The sequence below is a fragment of the Equus caballus genome, chromosome 28 (assembly GCF_041296265.1).
Source record: "Equus caballus isolate H_3958 breed thoroughbred chromosome 28, TB-T2T, whole genome shotgun sequence".
In the NCBI taxonomy this organism is placed as follows: domain Eukaryota; kingdom Metazoa; phylum Chordata; class Mammalia; order Perissodactyla; family Equidae; genus Equus; species Equus caballus.
This window is the reverse complement of record NC_091711.1, coordinates 7,096,259-7,114,319: the sequence shown is the minus strand read 5'-3', so window position 1 is coordinate 7,114,319 and position 18,061 is coordinate 7,096,259.

Genomic DNA, 18,061 nt, shown 5'->3' with positions numbered 1-18,061 from the left:
AAAGAGGAAGATTGATGTTAGCTCAGGGCTGATCTTCCTCACCAAAAAATTAATTAATTAATTATATTAAAGTCTCTTTAAATATATATATATTTATTTACAAAGAGAGAGATTATCTTATGTCCAATCAGCACACATTGCATAATTATTATAATAGTTAAAAACTATTTGGCATAAACAAATTCATTTTATTTGTTACACATGTGCACATATGTACAGCAGTGAACGTACCTAGATCTAAGATAAATTCCACACATAGAATTGTGGAGTCAGGGAGCTGCACATTCAAAATATTTTGATTCATATTCCTTCATTCCTTCTACAATGTTTAATCTTAGTTAATTTTTGGCTCAATTTAAGAACGGTTGTCATAGTTATTTTAATTTACACAGCTGTGATTATTTATGATATTGACCACATTTTTATGCATTCCATCCATTAATTTAGTCACTTTTTCAACTAAAATTTCTAGCTCTAATATATGACTAGTGATATCCTAGGTCCTGTATATCTAGCTGCAAACAAAAGCAATGTGAACCTCTGCTCTTATGGAACTTACGTTATAAAAAGGGTGAAACAATTAACAAAAAGAATAAGCAAAATATATAGTATGCTAATGATTGGTATGTGCAGCAGAGGACAATGTGGCATGGAAGGGAAATACTTAGATGTGTATGGTTGTTGAAATTTTGCATAGAATGGTTAGAGAACACTCACAGAGATTATAACATTTGAACAGACATTTAAGGGATCTGGTGGCTTGATCCAGACAATGATGACAGAAGTGGTGAGAAGTTTTCCTATTTTGGTATGTTTAAAGGTAAACCAATGAGATTTGTTGACAAGTAGATAAGAATATGAGGAGTGAAAGAAAGAGAAGAATCAAATACAACACCAAAGTTCTTTGGTCCAAGCAACTGGAAGGATAAAGTTATCATTTATTTAATGAGGAAGAAGGTGGTAAAAGCAGGTATGGGAAGAAAAATTTGGATTTAGGCATATTACATTCTAATGCCTATTAGACACCAAATGGAGATGTCATCAAGTGGGTTAAATATATGAGTCTTAAAGTCAGTGGGAGGTAACCTAGACTGAAGATATACAATTGGAGATCTTTAGTGTATCAACACAGTTAAAACCATGAGCCTGTATAAAAACATAACAGGAATGAACATAGATAAAGGAGAGAAGAGGTGCAAGGACTGAGTCCTAAGATGCCCCCAACATTGAGAGGTTGGAGAGAGATTGAAGATCACTGAGAAACAGCAAAATAAAATAAGGCAGCCAAGAAAGTGTGACATGAAGGAATAATGAAGATAGTGTTTTATGAATGAGGCAATGATTGTATGGCTCAAATGCTTCCGGTGGGTCAAGTGAAATAAAATTTTGAGAGTCAGCCACTAGACTTAATGTCATGTGACATTGATAAGTCATTTCATTGGAGCAATGAAAGCAAAAGCCTGACTAGAATGGGTCACAGAGATGAAGGCAGAAGAGGCACTAAAGAATAGTGAGTATATATAACTCTTCTGGGAAGATTTTCTATAGAAGGAATCAGAATAATGGAGCAGTATCTGGACCAATGAACGTGAAGTTCAAAAAAGGTACTTTGAAGATAGGAGAGACTACAGTTTGATTGCATGGTGATGGACATAATCAGCAGGGGTGGAGGACTGATAATGTGGGGGGTAGAGTGGAGAATTAGTGGAGCTACTGAGCAAGAGGGAAGTGCTAAAAGCACAAGCGAGCAAGTGCAAATTCCTCCTTTTACCCCGTAATTTCAATTGTGTGTATGTGTGTGAATAACCGCAACAACAAAAAGAAACCTAGACACAACCAGAATTTCCATTCAACAGAAGAATGGATAAATAAATTGTGGTGTTAATACATAAGCAGTGAAAAATAGGCAAACTGCTGCTACATGCATAATCATAGGTGAATTTCAAAGTCACAAGTTCGAATAAAAATATGTCATTGAAATACACACAGAATACAATTTCGTTTACAGCAATGTAAAAAAAATTCAAGCAAATCATAGTTGGTTTATCAATACATATATATGTGCTAAAACAGTAAAAAAAAAAAAAAAAGGGGGGGAGAGGAATAATTTTCACAAAATTCAGAATAAGGATGACCTCTGTCAGGGAGGCAGATAGAACCAGGGAAGGGCCCAGGAGCAGTCTTGGTCTCTAATTATTTCATATTTATTTATCTTGGCAGGAATGTGTAAATGTCCATTTTATTATTACTTAAATTGGCCTTATATGTTACTTATATAATCTTCTCTGTTCTATTTCTTAAAATTTTTGATATAAATATATTCCTAGTATCAAAATCCCCTTTCCCTTCACATCATGACTCTCTCGAGCTATGTCATTTTGATGTATTTTAACATCTGGCACATTGGTCATAGTTTTTTCCTCCTTTAACCTTCATTTAGGATGTTCTCTTTCCCTTTATTCAGGAATCTTGTAATTTTTTATTTCTTATTTTATTGTTGCATCTGTAATTTATTTGAAAGCATAAAGTAGATGATACATAAAATAGCTTCCATTTTTCTGAAGTAATGTTTAAAGATACACTCTCCCCGAATCTCTTTTTTACTAAATTTACCCCCTCACTTGGCAGATTGTTTCAGTATTCATGTTTTGTGTTGGTTTGTTATTGTTTTTGTTATCTTTATTTATCCTGGAACATTATTATTGTCTTTATAGTGTCTGGTCTAGAGTCATACTAAACTATTGTTAATGAATTTCTATTATGTCCTTTCATTATTCAATGATTAGAATTTCCCTCTTTTCTCCTCTCAGAGTTCCAAAAACACTTATAGATTCTCAATTAAATTTTTATCATAAAAAAGAAAATAAACAATAAGCAAAATCCCTCTTGGACCATCTATTTCTGCAGTAGTTGCCCTCTCCCTGGGTAGTGTTAATATTTTCTCCCAAAATTAATCTATTAATATATTGCAAATCTAATCAAATTAAACAAGAAATTATCTTTAAAAATTGATGACTGAAGTCCAAAAAGCTGATATGTGAATTTTTATATATTTAATTTATATATAACTACTTTATGAAAATATCATTTCTTTTGATTTTCTATTTTTAGGTATATAATCTCATTCTCTATTAACAATGATAGTTTTCTCATTGTACTGAGTAACACTTGTATTTTGTTTTGTGTCTCAAGTCTTTGTTAATGAGAATGCAGATAGAACCTATCCTTCTTTTATCTACTGTTTTAGTAATTTGTCATTAAGCGATGTTGGCAATTGGCTTAAGATGATTAATCTAATCATTTTATAATACAATGATGATAATGATGATGACTGCTAACATTTATTAAGAAGCCCTCACAATATGTCACACCCTAATATAAGGATTTTACTTGCATTATCTCACTTCATCTTAACAACCTGATGGCGTAATGCAGAAACCAAGTGTTGTAAAGACAGACCACGATCGATCGCTCAGCTGGCTGGCGGTAGAGGTGGAACTCACACTTAGTCTGTAGGAATACGAGTGATCGTGATCTTATTTTGATAGCTACTATGCTATTTATCTAATAATATTTTTAAAAGGACCAACTTATTAAAGAGTCAATACCCAAAGCAGGTATATTCAAGTTCACTAAAATGTTAACGCATCAAATAGCATGTAAAAAAATGTAAATAGATTATTTTTTAAAGCGAGAGCAAGATTAGGTGAACTTTCCTTCCCTCCTTTGCTATTTCTTTTCTTTTTTCCCTGTTTTTCTGTTTCATCTCTGTCTCACTTAAATTACACTTCCGCAAAATCGAGGTGTAAGCCTTTGGGACAGGTGAAGTCTGTACCCTTGTGCTGAGGTCACTGCCTTGCCTCAGGACCATTGTCGATTTGACCACCGCCTGTATTTTGATTACACCACATGGTCACTTAAAGTTCTGGGCTTGTTTTATTTTGTGTAAAAGTTGTTCTAAGGTTCTACTTTTACAAATATTCAAGCCTTCACCTTCTCCTTTACCCAACTAACTTAACATTTTGTTATGGGACCAAAATTACATTTATTTATATCCCACAATACTTTCTGGTTAGGAAGCAAGGCAAAGAGTAAAACTTAAGCACCTTCTCCAACACTTGAGTGGGCAATTGGAAGAAATTAGTTGAGATTTGTATAATTTCCATAATACACACTCCTGCTGATGCCCGTTGCTTACTTTTTTAACTGGTTTGCTCCTGAGCATTTGCACGTGGGGGGCACCGTAGTATCATCCGTAGTAGACAGCCAGTAGACCCAAGCAGAGCTGGCTTGAAGCCAAAGCAAACACAGCGTTTGTCTTGGGTCGTAGTACACAATGACCAGAAAAGCCAGTTCACTTCCAAACCAAAAATGAGAATAAATCAGGAAATGCAGCCAGTGGTGGAGGAGGGAGACAAGAGATGAGGAATTTAGGAGTCTGACAGAACTGAAGGGCAAAAACAGCTCCACCAGTTTTTTTTTATTTTTATGAAAATTACTTAAATTCTGAATCTCAAAATAAGGACAATTCAACCTCAGTAATGATATTGAGATTAGGTTTAAATATAAAAAGCTGCCAAATATCTGGCCCATAGCACATAGTAAGCCGTGATTCAGTGGTATATTTTATAATTAACAAATGTACATACTTGAAGTAAATCTGCAAGGCACACATAATGCAGTGGAACTGTGAGACCAGCACAGTGAATATACGACAGGCTGAGGCTGCAAGGGAAGCAGCACCAGAGGCAGTCCTGCTGGCTCACAGCTCTGCGGGATGCACACTGCTACCCCTGTGGTAGTATACCGGCTCTGCCTTGCCTGCCTTGGCTGTTGCTCAAGCTTGGCTCTCAAGCTTTCCTACTGATTCTATCTACGATTCTCTTGAAACCTTTTCAAAAAGTTTTTTTCTGATTAATTTATTTCTGTTATTTGTAACTGCAACCTATGACTAGTATAGAAATTGGAGTGGTTTCTAAGAGCAAACTTCCAGGAACACAGAGAAATCTGGGCTTTGTCCTCTGGCATATTTGGGACTGAAGATTGTGAACTTCCCATTAGCATTAAAAAATAGAGATTTGTGGGCCTGGCCCTGTGGTGTAGTAGTTAAGTTCGTGTGCTCCACTTCAACAGCCTGAGTTCACGGGTTTGGATCCTGGGGTAGGACCTACACCACTCATCAAGCCGTGCAGTGGCAGCAACCCACCTATAGAACAGAGGAAGACTGGCACAGATGTTAGCTCAAGGCTAACCTGCCTCAAGCAAAAAAACAAAAAAAGGAAGATTGTCAACAGATGTTAACTCAGAGTGAATCTTCCTCACCAAAAAATTAAATAAAATAAATTTAAAAAGATATAGAGATTTATTATTTTTGTGATTCCACAGCATACAGTGAGGTACAAATTATCTAATCTATTTCTGTGGCCACCTGAAATAAAATTCCCACTGAAAAGTCTTTGGAATCTGAGTGGAAATTGCCGTAAACCAGTAGGAAGGGCATGAGGAAAATAAAAGAATCATTGCCATCACACATAGTGAGAAAGAGAATGACAAGATCAGATTCCTAAATTCTCAGCTCAAAGTGAAGATTGAAACGTGAGCCCCTCCACAGTTCCTTTTAAAGAGGCCCACAGAGTCTCAGGAATAGAAGATAATATATACTCCAGGAGGTTGTCGTATTACAAAAGGCAATAACTCCCCAGCTTCATTAGATCTCTTGCGTGAAATGTAAGACATTTGTGGAGAAGTAGTTGAACACTGATAATTGGAAAGGGATATGTAGGAGATTAGAGAGACTCGTGAAACTCAAATCAGTTTATCTTCCTCATCCAAAAGATTAGTCTGCTGACTTGAAGATTCTGTGACAACCTTGGCTGATGGAGTTACCTTGAAAAGAGAAGCCATTTTTTCTAATGCCTCCCACTGTCCATCCTTCTTTGTCTCTAGGTCGTAACACTAGATTCCAGCACTCACCAGGAGGAACATTAAAAAAACAAACAAAAAACCTAGAAGTGAAGTCTTTTGACTCTAAAATAATTATAATATTTCAGTAACTTGACAAAATTCCATGAGATATAATTCAGTATGGATTCTGAAGGTGCTGGTAAATGTAAGACTTTTAGAAAATAATCTTAGAAAGAGACAAATTTATCAATGTTTTTTTCACTGTAACTGGAATAAAATTCAAACTCCAGTAGTGGAAAGAAAAGGCCAGAGTTATCATGGTCCTGGCAGCAACACCAGCCCCAGCAAAAGCAAGCATTGCTATCCTAACTTGGTGTCCTGGAGCGCTCTCTTGTCTCTGCATTATTCTTCTGGCTCCTTCCTGAACCCAGCTACCAGCCTTCCATTGATTCTGTGACATCCCTAATAAATTTTTTTTTTCTTGGCATAAGTTAATCAGTGTTTGTATCTGACTAGCACAGCAGATATCAATAATTTTAAGCTCTAATACTTATTCTCAGAATATTGTCACACAAATATATTGTGCTATTATGAATAATAATGAATAAAATTTCTCACATGGCAATCAAGATGCATTTTGAATTTTCTAGTATGTAGTTGAACTCTAATAAATAGATAATAGAGTAGATCTTACATAAACATTCTGCAAAGAAAAAAACAAATTATTCTGTTGCCATTATTAATGTCACCTCTCTTCAGTTACAATAGAATTAAATCCAGGATTTATTTGCATAATTATAACTTTGATTATAACTTTTCATAATAATAGTTACAGTTTTTCAAAATCAGTACCCTAGAAAATAAATACAAAACATTTCCTAACAGTGAAGAAATATTTTAAGTTCCATATGGTACCCTACAAACGTGGTCAGTAATTTGTTCAATCCTTACTTTCCTGGTTATCCATTAAAGCATCCTGCAAATACCTAAAATTACCAGAATCATAATTTCAAACTGAAATCATCAATCACAAAGTCAATGTAAAGATCTTTAAGTGTTGTGAAACCTTTTCCAACTTACGAACATGTGTGGGTAAGGGGCTCCGCACAGCACCACCAACAAGCAATGCTCTGGACATTAGCTGGGTGTCCTACAACTCAATCAGTTTTGACACTGTCTCTCCAGAGATCCCACAAGTCAAGGGTTCAGTCTCACAGACTGACCGCCACCCCTTTCTGATGCCAGCCCCAATCCTAGGTCATCACCTGTGCTTCTGGCCAACTGACTACAGATTGGAGGTTCCAACAACCCTCTCCAACTCAGGATGCCAATTGCAAGCCCAGGTTGCTATGTGTACTTCTGATTGACAGGCTATATATCAGAGGTCCCCATGACCCTCTCCTTGGTTTGATTAATTTGCTAGAATGTCCCACAGAACTCAGGAAACCCATTTACTCACTAAATTACCCGTTTATTATGAAAGGATACAACTGAGGAACAGCCAGACGAAACAGATGCATAGGGTAAGGTATGAGGAAAGAGCGGGAAGCTTCCATGTCTTCTCCAGGAGGGCCATTCTCCCCACACCGCCAAGAGCTCATCAACCCGGGAGCTGGCCAAAAGCTGTCCTTTTGGGGTTTTCTGGAGCCTTCATTACATAAGCATGATTGATTAAATCTTTGCCGTTGGTGATTGATTCAACCTCCAGACCCTCTACCATCTTCCTTCCCCAGTGGTCAGGGGTCTGGGACAGAAAGTTCCAACCCTTCAGTCACATAGTTAGTTCTTCAGGCAACCAGCTGCCATACTCAGGTGCAGTCGCAAAGTCACCTCATTAGCATAAGAAAAGATGCCTTCATATCTCTCACCACTTAGGAAATTCCAAGAGTTCAAGAGCTCTGTGCCAGAAACAGGGATGAAGACCAGATACATATTTATTATGATAGATCACAATATCACAAGGAAGTAAAGCTTTGAACTTTGGCACAAATTAAAATAGTGTTTATTTGACTACACTACATTAAGAAGTTTGAAGTCATTTGTTTTATATTCATTAACTGATAGATGTATATTAAAATACATTTAAGTAGTGAACTTTTGTTAATGTTACTAATAACCCTAATAATATTTTCAAAACAAAAATTTCAATATCATTAACATTATTTTCATTATTTTTAGCATTTTGTTTCAAATTCTAAAAATTTGTTTTATGTAATATTGCCTATCTTACTCAAAACTTACTTACTACATTACACTGTAATTTTTTTCCTTTACATTCATTGCTATATAAAATTATAATATTTCTTGAACTCGTTTGATTTCTGATTTTAGCCTAGGAAGCAATCTCCATTAAGTAAAGAATTTGCTAGTTATTCTTAGTACTGTCAACCTATTATCTAGAGAAATACTCCAAACAAAACAAGTAGTGCATAAACTCTTGCTGAATTTTTAGTGTCTTTTGTGCAGAAGAAAAGTATACTCCAATACTGAACTTGATAGCTCTGTGACTTTTGATAAACTTTCTTCTCTGAGCCTCCATCTGCCCACAGGTGAACTAAAGACATTGATATTTCCTCTGAGGGCATTATGAGCATAACATCAGATGACGCCTCAAAAAGACTGACATATGGAAGGTGGTAAACATATCATAATTATCTCCTTTCTTTAATCTATTGCATACATTAACTCCATCATACTTGTTACATACCTTTTAGCGCTAATAACGAATATAGAGAATAGAATGAACACTTAAAAATGCTTTAGGCTCATAAGCTAATTTTTTTTTTATATTACTATATTCTATATATTTCAATTAATTGAACTCTAGTTAACTGATTCACTAGATTAATTAACATATAATTCCCCCTTTAAAGTATACCAACAGATAATCATGGTAAACAAAATGCTTAAGTTTAACGTTCTCGTATATCTTCGCATTTTTTTCTTCTGACAATTACACTTGCATGCTAACCAAGAGTCATTAGTTTTTCTTTCTACATCTATTTATGCAAATTGCCTCATTCCATTACACAATAAGTTAAATAGTAAATAAACCAATGAAATTAAACCGGTGAAATAAAACTTCAAAAAAAAAAAAACTGGATCGCTCCAGTTAAATTTAAATGAATGGCTTTGAAAAATCAAAATAAGGGTAGTTGCTAAAAAATTGTGGGGATAAATTTGGTGTGGGTAAGACAACCAAAAAGTATTGGGTAAAAATCTCACAACATTTTTAAAGGATTATACATTTAAATTGCTTTTCAAATATTCTTGATTCTCTCTTTCCATTTTGAAGAAACAAATATTTTAATGTTATACAATCTATTATGCATATTATTTATGCAAAAGAGATATCATAAAGCTCTTTTTGACCTGCACTCAAAGAAAAGGGCTTGGACTTACAGAATTGAATGGTCATTTATATGTTTTTATTTTAAAGTAGACAGTTAATTTATACATATATAATATTTTAGAAGTCCCCATGTAACCATCTTTTTCAAATATCCAACAGACATCCAGTCTCAATTGTGTCTGATAGGAAGGTTTCTCCCAAACTGTCCTCTATGTATTAGTTGTTGGTACTACGTGAAATCTCCCAGCGTGAGTTACAGGACTCTATAATCCATGTGATTGCATAGAGAAGAGTATGACAAGCTCTATAGAATGTAGTGGAAAGAACACAGACTCTGAATTAATACAGACCTGATTCTGACCCTTAAAGTTTTTGAGTAGTTGTGATTCTGAACTCCTTGAGCTTCATGTTTCTTCAGCTATAAGATGTTAGTTAACAATCTTAAAATGTTATTGAGAAACTTAAAAGAGATAATTTGTGAAATTGATTGAGTGGCAGCTATATAATAACAGATCCTCAGAAAACTTTGTTTTATTCAAATTGAACTGTTTAATTTTATCAATTATTTAACTGAATGTGATTTTTACAGTGTTCTCCATTGCCATATTCTTAAGTGATAACTAATAGCTTGGTGTTTTTTTAATGTAAAATATAAAGTTTCAAGCCAAAAATGAAATGGTATATATGCTCAGAAAGGTTGTTTTCCTTCCTTCTCTTTTAGAGAATGTATATAATTGCATATGTTATATTAAGTGTCAAATGACAATGTTCCATATTTGTTTATAGGAAATATTTTTAAACCATCACTCTGAGCAAACCCCAGAAAAAGTGCTAGCGTATTTTGAAGTAAAATAGAAACCTCCTTTCACTTTATTTATGGCATCTTGACAATTTGTTAGTTCCAAATTCCAGCAAACATATTTTCTTTCTTTCTGAGATTGAGGTCTTCCTTTAGCAACACTGCAGGAAGGAGAGAATCTGTGATTTTTCTCTGTTTCGCTGGTAATTATAAGCAGGAGGTGAGTCGCAGCTCAACCACTTGTTGAAGCTGTGTGCTTGGTTTGGGGAGGAGGTTTACTTGCAAGAGAAAAACTAAGCTACTATCTATGGAGTAACAAAATGCCACCCAGTGTAAATCTAAAAGTTTTCCAATTAAGCCAAATAATTAGATTTTAGAATGTATCCAGTGAACTTCTATTAAACAATCTAAACCATGAAACTCAATGGCGCTTCTGAAAAGGATGTGTAAAAATAATAAATTTTAAAAAAATAGAATAGAAAATGCCCAGTGAATATACCTATGACAAATGAGCTCCAGGATCAGAGAGATAAAAACATGTTTTCCAAATTTTCACAGCACACACAATATCTTCTAACCAACTTTACAATGGAATTATACTTATGAAAGCAATAAGATTGAGTAGTTAAATGCTTTCACTAACAAAATCATCCCTTCCTAAAATGGAATGGTCTTCGCTCACTATAATATTTCATACCACTCTATGGTGGAATACAGATTCTCATGAAATTATCCTGTCATCTTTTCAAATAGTATTTTCTAATTATAAAAATAAAGCCAGTCATTGTTTCTTGATATCAGATTAGGTGACAAGAAGATGTTGGAAAATTTATAATAAGACACACTGCTTTTTTTATTGGTTAAAGAAAAATATTTGATAGAATTTTCAGATAGATTAATTTAACCCTCTGTTGACACAAAATAACTAATAACCATTCTATAGATAAGGGAGATGAAGTGAGTTTGACTTGAGTCAAACTGAGGAATATAAACCAGGAAGGCAGTTTCCACCAAGGAAGAAAGTGTTCAGAGAAGCATGGTTTTCAGTACAGTCTTATATCTTTTTAGAACAAAGAATGCACATAAATATAGTCAGCACATGTGTTTGTCAAAGTTTCAAAGAGATATTCAGTTGCAAATTAGCAGGTCAAGAAACGGAACTTATCTTCAGGAGGATTACTAGTATGGGCACTACAGATATTGGCATCTTAGGAGGGGAAGCACACATTCTCCTCTAAGACAGTGCATTCTTTATTTTAATGGTTATGCCCATGGACAATGCATGTTTGACAGGCTGTAAGTCAGGCTTCTTTAGTTCCAGCTGAATCAGTTTTGAACCACAATAGTTACCCCATATACCTGAATATGTGAAAATCTCTTGTCACCTCATAACATCTCTAAGAAGTAAAATAGTAAACACCTGTCGTATTAAGTCATGAATTAAAATAAGAGCCATTTTGGGGTAGCCCCATGGTATAATGGTTAAGTTTGGTGCACTCTGCTTCAGAGGCCCAGAGTTCACGGGTTGCGATCCTGGGCCTGGACCTACACTACTCGTCAAGCCAAGCTGTGGCAGTGACCCACATACAAAATAGAGGAAGATTGGTACAGATGTTAGCTCAGGGACAATCTTCCTCAAGCAAAAAAAGAGGAAGATTGGCAACAGATAGCTTGGGGCAAATATTCCTCAGCAAAAAATATAAAATAAAATAAGAGCCATTTTTTAAAACATTCTTTTGAACATAATTCATTAGTGGAAATGTCTCATACTATGTTTGCCCTCATGTTTTCACCTACACTTTCCTGTGTCTTCTCATATTTACTTTTTGTCTTTTTTTAGAAGAGAATTTAATAGAGTCAAAAGGTTGTGTATATATTTCATTGCCCTCCATCTCCAAATATCTATCATTGTGCAGTTCTATGCTTCAAAAAGGATCAATATTGGCAATGATGATAACTTTCCAAGAAAATAAAACCATATTTGTTGTTACAGGAGTAGTCAATGTCACTATGGAAGATAAGTGCCACCTGTATATGTAAGAGAACATATGAGACCATTCAAATGAAAATACCTCCTAGTCACAAGAGATACCTCTTCAAACACCCTGTGTTTATGGACAATGCACAGTTGGGGGTTACAGACAATCTCTGAATGTTTTACCCCCAGACACATAATGGTCCCTGTACATGCCCTGTTATTTTCCTGTATATCTCTCAGAAACAGGGAATGTGTCAGAACCAGAAACACATGGAGTGCTAGTGTAAAATGGCACCTTACACTTTTACAGAGTTTTAGCCAAGAAATGAGGAGTGAGAGGAATGGGGGTGATATTTTTCATTTGTACAGTGCTATGGAACATGCTTTTACACTCTGAAGTGCCAAGAGGAAAAATAATTCAGGGAGAATGAGAAAAAAGCAAGTGTAAAAGCATCAAACATGGCTATTGTAAATATTACTTAGCAAAACGTTTTAGTTTTCTTGATAAAAAGACAATGAGAATCTGTGAAAACCTGCCACAGAGCTCCAGACAAAGATAATTCTGGGCCATGAAGATATGCAAGATTGCTTCTGAGAATCCTATATGAGCTAAAGTAGTAGAGAAAAATGGTCAAGGCTGCTGTGAGGCCACTCTATCTATTGTTTCTATATGACCTCCAATTGGAGACAGATGGGTATAAGATCATGAAACTTCTCTAGAGAGAGCTCTATTAGCTGGACTTACTCTACCCTGAAAATGTTTTGGTGTCTCATCGCGGGAGCTGGATCCTGTCATTATCACATGTCCATTGACTTAGTACTGGAAGCTAACGTATCATCACAGAGAAACAAGATGCCTTCTCCTACAATAACACTACAAATCTCTAGCCTTCATCATTCAGGACCTGTAAGGTCTGGAGGCCAAGAAGTTCAACGGCAAGTTCGAAGTCAGAACCATGGACCACAACCATCAGTAAGACAAGTTCTCCCCAGGACTACCTCTTTTGTTCAGCACAAATGGATCCGAAAATTCGAGGAATTCATACTCAATAGCTCAACTTGTTCTGATACTGTTAACATCCATTTTTTTCTACAAAGCACACAACATTTGACCAAAAAAACCCACATATGTTTACATATGAACTCTAGGACTTACTACTTCTGTAACCTTGGAATCTCAATGGCAAGGACAGCTCCTAAAAAGAGGAGATGGGTTTAGTGATATCTGATTGAGGCTCTGGGTTCTTGGTGAGAATTTATAGTGGGCATTGAGGTCACGGGAATACAGGAAAGCCACTCTCCTGTTGGTCACAATCCATTTTCTTTCAGGGTTATGTTTTTTCCCAAACTTCTAACTCTGAAGCTGGGAGGGTGGGGGCTGTTACTATGTCCCTGAAGCATCTCTGCCACTAGTCTATATTTGCCTTAAATTTGTTTACAGAGTATGTCTTGGGAAAATTTCCCTGGTCAAGAAGATGTCAACAATCTGAAGAAGCTGTGAGTGCATGGATGGGAGGGAACTTGTGGGATAAGAGTTGACAGTACCCTTGTCTCAGCATAGCCTTACTAACATTGCCCTTATATTTATCCTACCATCCCTCTGCTCCAAGTCATGAATTTGAAAGAAAACTTGATCCAATGCATTGAAATCCATTTCCATGTGGATTTCCAAGGACTTGTCCAAATTCAAAGTAGCAGAAAGCGGCAGTTACCAAGTAAACACCTTAACAAGAAAAGTGCAATGCATATGTGAAAAGAAATAATTTTATTGAGGTATGTTTTATATGTTAAATTCATGCATTTCAAGCAAACAGTCCAATGGTTTTTCTTTTTAGTAAATTTACCAAGTTGTGCATCACTATAAACCAGTTCTAGAACATTTTTATTACCCAATAAGACCCCTCATGTGCATTTACTGTTAATTCCCATCCTTCTTCCCTCCCCAGGCAACCACTAATCTATTTGCTGTCTCTCTAGATCTTAGAGTCTAGATTTGATATCACAGTTAAATATTTTGAACAATGGAGACAGTTATAGAGAGTAAAGCAGGAGAATAATGTGTTTCAGATGTTTGTTTCAGAAAATTCTCTGATAACCAGGGGATGAGAGATTAAAGAGGAGAGCCTGGGCGTCAGGAGACTGGTTATGAGAGTGCTCAATAAACCAACTGTAACGATGCAACAGAGAACTAGTGGTCTGGGCTGGCCAGGGCTCCACCCATGCATATTCAGAGCAGGCAGCGTTCTCCGTGGTGGGAGTTCTCTGGAACAGCCTGAGCAAGGAGAAGGGTTCCCAGAGAATGTCAAATTCATCAGGAAACTTTTATTCCCTGCAGTTGGTGGTCAACTGAGTGGGTAGTCGGTGAAAAGAAAAAAAGAGAGAGATTTTGTTTGTGTATGTTTTCTGAGTTTCTATCCATGAGAACATAAGAGAAGAAAGTGAAGGAGCAATTATTCAATTGTGACTTATAAAAAGTTGCATACAGCAGATAAAAGTCTAGCACTGGGAAGGAGTGCACCCAAATGTGGGCCTACCTGGGGGAGGGGAGAGTCCAGATAAAGTCAATCATTCTAAATATCTCAAGGAGCAAGACAAGCTGACCCACAGCCAGTTACGTTTCCTGAAAGTTGAGGCTGCTAAAAATCATACCCATGCTCCACTATTTCTGTCCAGGGATTGAGATTTACCCATGTCCTTATAATAAAGCTTACTTTCTCAAATACCTCAAGAAAATGTTAATATTTAACTTAGACAAGTTATGGTGTTAATCCACTATCACGTATTGGTCAGTAGCAAATCAGTTAGATGTCACCAAGAAAAGAAGACATGTATGACAAAATGCGAAACAGGCCAAATAGGTTTGGATGGGACTGAGCAACAACGCTCCCAAGAATACCGAGCTGAGCCCAGCTGGGACTCTAGAAAGAGAACTTCTCAGTCACGGCATGTACAGGTGTACTGGGTACTTGGTGTTCCTACTGTGTGTGTCATTTCTTCCAAAGATAAGCATATGCTTCTATATATTCTAAATGAATTCTAGAAGTGAAACTGTCTTTCTGCATTTTTCTTTTTATATTTTTCTGGTGATTTACTGTTGTTCTTCCACGATTTTCCTCTCCAAATCAGTCCATTGATAGAGTTTATTCAAATTTCTTATGTTGAAAGGCCCTGTCAGGACCACAAAGCATTAAATACTGATGACCAGGAGACAAATAAGGAAACCTACACTCATTCTTCTCTTCCTTACTAGCAACACCCAATTCTATTCAAGATGCAAATGGATTCAACTAAAAATTTATTATTTCAAGAGAACTGAAGAACACAATCCCATTCAAATCACAAAAAAAAGAATAAAATATCTTGGAATAAACTTAACCAAAGAAGTGAAAGACCTATACAATGAAGACTATAAGATTTTATTGAAAGAAATTGATGATGACATAAAGAAATGGAAAGACATGCCACGCACATGAATTGGAAGAATAACCATAGTTAAAATGTGCATGCTACATAAAGCAATCTACAGATTCAATGAAATCCCAATAAGAATCCCAATGACATTCTTCAAAGAAATAGAAAAAAGAATCCTAAAATTCATATGGGGCAACAAAAGACCCTGAATCTCTACAGCAACCCTGAGAAAAAAGAACAAAGCTGGAGGCATCACAATCTCTGACTTCAAAATATACTACAAAGCTATTGTAATCAAAAAAGCATGGTACTGGTACAAAAACAGGCACACAGATCAATGGAACAGAATTGAAAGCCCAGAAATAAAACCACACATCTACTGACAGCTAATCTTTGACAAAGGAGCTGAGAACATACAATGGAGAAAGGAAAGTTTCTTCAATAAATGGTGATGGGAAAACTGAACAGCCACATGTAAAAGAATGAAAGTAGACCATTCTCTTACACGATTCACAAAAATAAACTAAAAATGGATCAAAGATTTGAAGGTAAGTTCTGAAAACATAAAACTTCTAGAAGAAAATATAGGCAGTACACTCTTTGACACTAGTCTTAAAAGAATATTTTTGGACACCAAGTCTTATCAGACAAGGGAAACAAAAGAAAAAATAAGCAAGTGGGCCTTCATCAGACTAAAGAGCTTCTACAAAGCAAGGGAAACCAAGACTGCAAAGAAAAGACAACCCACCAACTGGGAAAAAATATTTGCAAATCATATGTCTGACAAAAGGTTAATCTTCATAATGTATGAAGAACTCACACAACTCAACAACAAAAAGAATCAAACAACCTGATCAATAAATGGGCAGAGGATATGAACAGACATCTCCAAAGAAGATATACAGATGGCCAATAGGCACATGAAAACATGCTCAACGTCACTAATCATCAGGGAAATGCAAATCAAAACTACACTAAGATGTCACCTTATACCCATTAGAATGGCTCTAATAACCAAGACAAAAAATAACAAATGTTGGAGAGGTTGTGGACAAAAGGAAACCCTCATACACTGCTGGTGGAAAAGCAAACTGGTTCAGCCACTATGGAAAATGGTATGGAGAGTTCTCAAAAAACTAAAAATAGAAATCCCACTACTGGGTATCTATCCAAACAACGTAAAATCAGCAATTCAAAGAGACCCATGCTCCCTTATGTTCATTGCAGCATTATTCACAATAGCCAAGATGTGGAAGCAACCTAAGAGCCCAGTGACTGATAACTGGATAAAGAAGATATGGAATACTACTCAACCATAAAATATGAGAAAATTGTCACATTCACGACAACTTGGATGGACCTTGAGGGTATTATGTTAAGTGAAATAAGCCAGATAGAGAAAGACAAACAATGTGTGATTCTACTCATATGTGGAAGATAAACAAACACATGAACAAAAGCAACTATTTAGTGGTTACCGGGGGAAGGAGGGGTGGGGGTGGTGAAAGGGCACACCTATAAGGTGACTGACAAATAATAATGTACAACTGAAATTTCACAATGTTGTAAACTATCATAACCTCAATTTTAAAAAATTATTATTTTCCAGCTCTCCCTAGCAGCTAGAAGTGTTCATGTAACATAATTTTGTCCAAGCGTATATAATTGGGAGTAAATATTCAATTATTTAAGAAAACTCCCCTAAAGCAAACTAACCCAGCCAGCACATAGCCTTTTACCTTCTGCTGTTCTGGTTCTTCTTGCTCAGAATATGGCTGTGATGCTGGTAGAGGAGCAGCTATTTTGTAACCTTGGTGTAATATGTATAAGTTAACAAAGGCCAATTGAAAAGACAGAAATAAGAGCCTCTGATGAGATTGTGGTTCACCTTTCTAGTCTCATTATGTCAGGCAAACAAAACCTCATAGCAGAAAGCAATTACTAATTGATACAGTAGACTCATGTCAATGTCTAGGTGAAAAATAATGAGAACAAGATAATCTAAGATTATAGCTAGATATTCACATCCTTAAGAACTGCCAGTCTTATTGGGGATGTCAGAGATAAATAAATAATCACACTTTTATAAGATAAATTCTGTAATGGATATGCAGCCATTGTGTTACAGGTTACTTGACTTAAATGAATGTTTCTCAAAGGAGGTAAAACTTGAACGATGACTTGAAGACCAAGAAGTTTTCCAAGCAGCCTTAGAAAGATGTAAGAGATTGCTGGGAAAGATAAACCAGCTGGAACATAAGTCTGTGAAAAGGCACACAGTCTGACCGAAAGGATGGACAAAGGTGGGAGCAAGTCTTCAATGAACTGGAGTCTTGTGTGCACATCACAAAATGGTGGGAAGATGGGCTAAGTCAGAGGGCAAGGGCTAGACGTCAAAGGACAGCATAGGACATGCCAAGGAGTTTGTGTGTCACCCCATAGCCAGAGTTTGCAAACTGGCACCCAGCATCAGAATCCCTGTGCAGTTTAGCGCTAAAGTTCCAAGTTTGGTAAGTTTCACATTTGAATGTGTTTAGGCAGGTGTGTTCTATGTCCTTGCCCCAAGCCACATTGCTCCCTTTTAAAGATAGTTAGCACCTCTTATATTTGCATTAGA